Genomic DNA, 2,926 nt, shown 5'->3' with positions numbered 1-2,926 from the left:
GAATAATAAACATTTGAGCAAAAACAAGAAAAAAATTGGAAAGAGGAAAACAGTAGAGAAATTGAATGAATCAAAAAGCTGGTTCCTAGAAAAAAAGGAATAAAATTGATAAATGTTTAGCAAGGCTAACCAAAAAAGAGACAGGATGAAGTGAAAAAAAAAAAGCCATTACTAGTGATCTCATGGACATTTAAAGATAATAAAGGAATACTAGGAACAAGTCTATGCCCACTAATTTGATAAATTAAATGTGCCAATTCCATTAAAACACAAACTAAAAAGCTCACAGGGAGAAATAGATCATCTGAATAGGCCTATATATATTGAAGAGAATGAAGTAATAATTAACCGCCTTCCGAAAAAGAAATCACCATGACCAGATGGTTTCCCTGGTGGAGTCTACCAATGATTTAAAGGAGAAATCATGCCAATTCTTCACAATCTCTTTAAGAAACTAGAGGCAGAAGGACCACTTTCTAACTCATTCCATGAGGTCAGTTTGGCCCTAATATCAAAATGAAATAAAGATGTTACAAGAAAGGAAACTACACATCAATACTTATCACAAATAGTAAATCCAATCCAACAATATAGAGAAAGAATTATATACCCCCACCAAGTGGGATTTATTGCAGGTATGCAAGTCTGGTTCAACAGTCACATATCAATCAACATACTCCACCACATCTGTAGGCTAAAGAAGAAAAATCATGACTATACCGTTGATGCAAAAAAAAGCTTTTTGAAAAAATCCAATATCTATTCAAGATAAAAAAAATCTCAGCAAAATAAAAAATAGAGAGGTAATTCCTTAACTTCATAAAGAACATCTACTAAAAATCTACAGCTAACATTATACTTAACTGAGAAACTGGATACTTTTATCTTAATATCAGGAGCAAGACAATGATATTCTCTCATCACTCCTATTGAACATCATAGCTGGTGCAGTAAGACAAGAAAAAGAAGTGATAAGTACGTAGACTGGGAAGGAAGAAATAAACCAGTCTCTAAAAAATTGTTTTAATGTTTATTTTTTTACAAAGAGAGACACTAATGCTGTCTCTGTCTCTCTCAAAGTAAATAAATAAAACTTAAAAAAAGGTGCTGAATGGGAAAAACCTTAAGTCAAGAATACTCCATCCAAAGAGTCTATCATTTAAAATAGGAGAGATATAGAATATCCCAGACAAATAAAAACTAAAGGAGTTCATGAACACTATACCAGATCTGCAAGAAATATTAAAGAGGACACTTTAAATGGAAAGGAAAGAACAAAATTGATAGTGAAGGCAGGAAACAAAAAAAAATCAGTGAAAATAATATTTCTATAAGAAAAACAGCCAAGGAACCCACAAAATAAAATGATGTTAAGTATGACACCATATACCTAAAATGTGGGGAAGAGAGGAGTAAAAATTGGTTCAAACTTAAATAACCATCAACTTAATATAGACTTCTATATGCAGATATTATATGCAAATCTAACAGTAAGCACAACTCAAAAACCACTAATAAATATGCAGAGTAAAGAGAAAGAAATCCAGAAAACCATGAAAGAGAGAAAGACAAGAAAAGAGAAAAACTTCAGAAACAAACACAAAACAATAAAATAAATATAAATACATAACTACTGATAATAATTTTGAATGTAAATTAACTAAATGCTCCAATCAAAAGACAAAGGGTGACAGAATGGGTAAAAAATAAAGACCCATCTGTATGCCTACAAGAGACTCATTTTAGACCTAATGACCCCACAGATTAAAAGTGAAGAATAGAGAAACATGTATCATCCAAATGGGTGACAAAAGTAAGCCAGAGTAGCAATACTTATATTCGAAAAAATAGACATTAAAACAAAGACTGTAACAAGTGGCAAAGAAAGACACTATATCATATTGAAGGGGACAATACAACAAGAAGATATAACAATTGTAAATATTTATTAAACCAGCATGGGACCACCCAAATATATAAAACAATTAACAAAAAATATAAAGGAACTAAATGATAATAGTACAATAATAGTAGGGGACTTTAACACCCCACTTGCAACAATGTACAGATCATATAAACAGAAAACCAACAAGGAAACAATGGCTTTGAATGACACACAGGATCAGATGGACTTAACAGATATATTAATAACATTTCATCCTAAAACAGTAGAATACACATTCTTTTCAAGTGAACATGAAACATTCTCCAGAATAGATCATATATTAGGCCACAAAACAAACCTCAAAAAATTTCATAAAATCAAAGGCATATGACTGTGGTCATCTTTTCTGAGCACAGTGCTATGAAAGTAGAAGTCACCACAAGAAAAAAATCTGGAAAGACCAAAAATACATGGAGGATAAATACCATGCTACTAAAGAATAAATAACAAGAAATAAAACAAGAAATAAAAAGTGCCTGGAAACAAAAATTAAAACACAACAATTCAAAACCTTAGGGGTGCAGCAAAAGCAGTTCTAACAGACAAGTTTATAGCAATACAGGTCCACCTCAAGATGCAAGAAAAATCTCAAATAAACTTAACCTTATACCTAAAGGAGCTAGAAAACAAACAACAAATCAGGCCAACATCCAGCAAAAAGAAGGAAATAATAAAAATTAGAGCAGAAATAAATAATCAAAAGAATCAAAAAGGTAATGAAACCAGGAGCTGATTCTTTGAAAAAAAGAATGATAAACCTGTAGCCAGATGTATCAAGAAAAGAATGGAATGGATTGAAATAAATAAAATCACAGATGAGAGAAGAGAAATAACAACCAACACTACAGAAATACAAAGGATTATAAGACAAAATTATGAAAAAAATTATGCCAACAAATTGGACAATCTAGAAGAAATGGATAGATTCCTAGAAAAATATAAACTACCAAAACTGAAACAGGAAGATAGAAAATTTGAACA

This window comes from Lynx canadensis, chromosome X (genome assembly GCF_007474595.2).
Source record: "Lynx canadensis isolate LIC74 chromosome X, mLynCan4.pri.v2, whole genome shotgun sequence".
Classification (NCBI taxonomy): domain Eukaryota; kingdom Metazoa; phylum Chordata; class Mammalia; order Carnivora; family Felidae; genus Lynx; species Lynx canadensis.
This window is presented reverse-complemented; position numbering follows the sequence as displayed.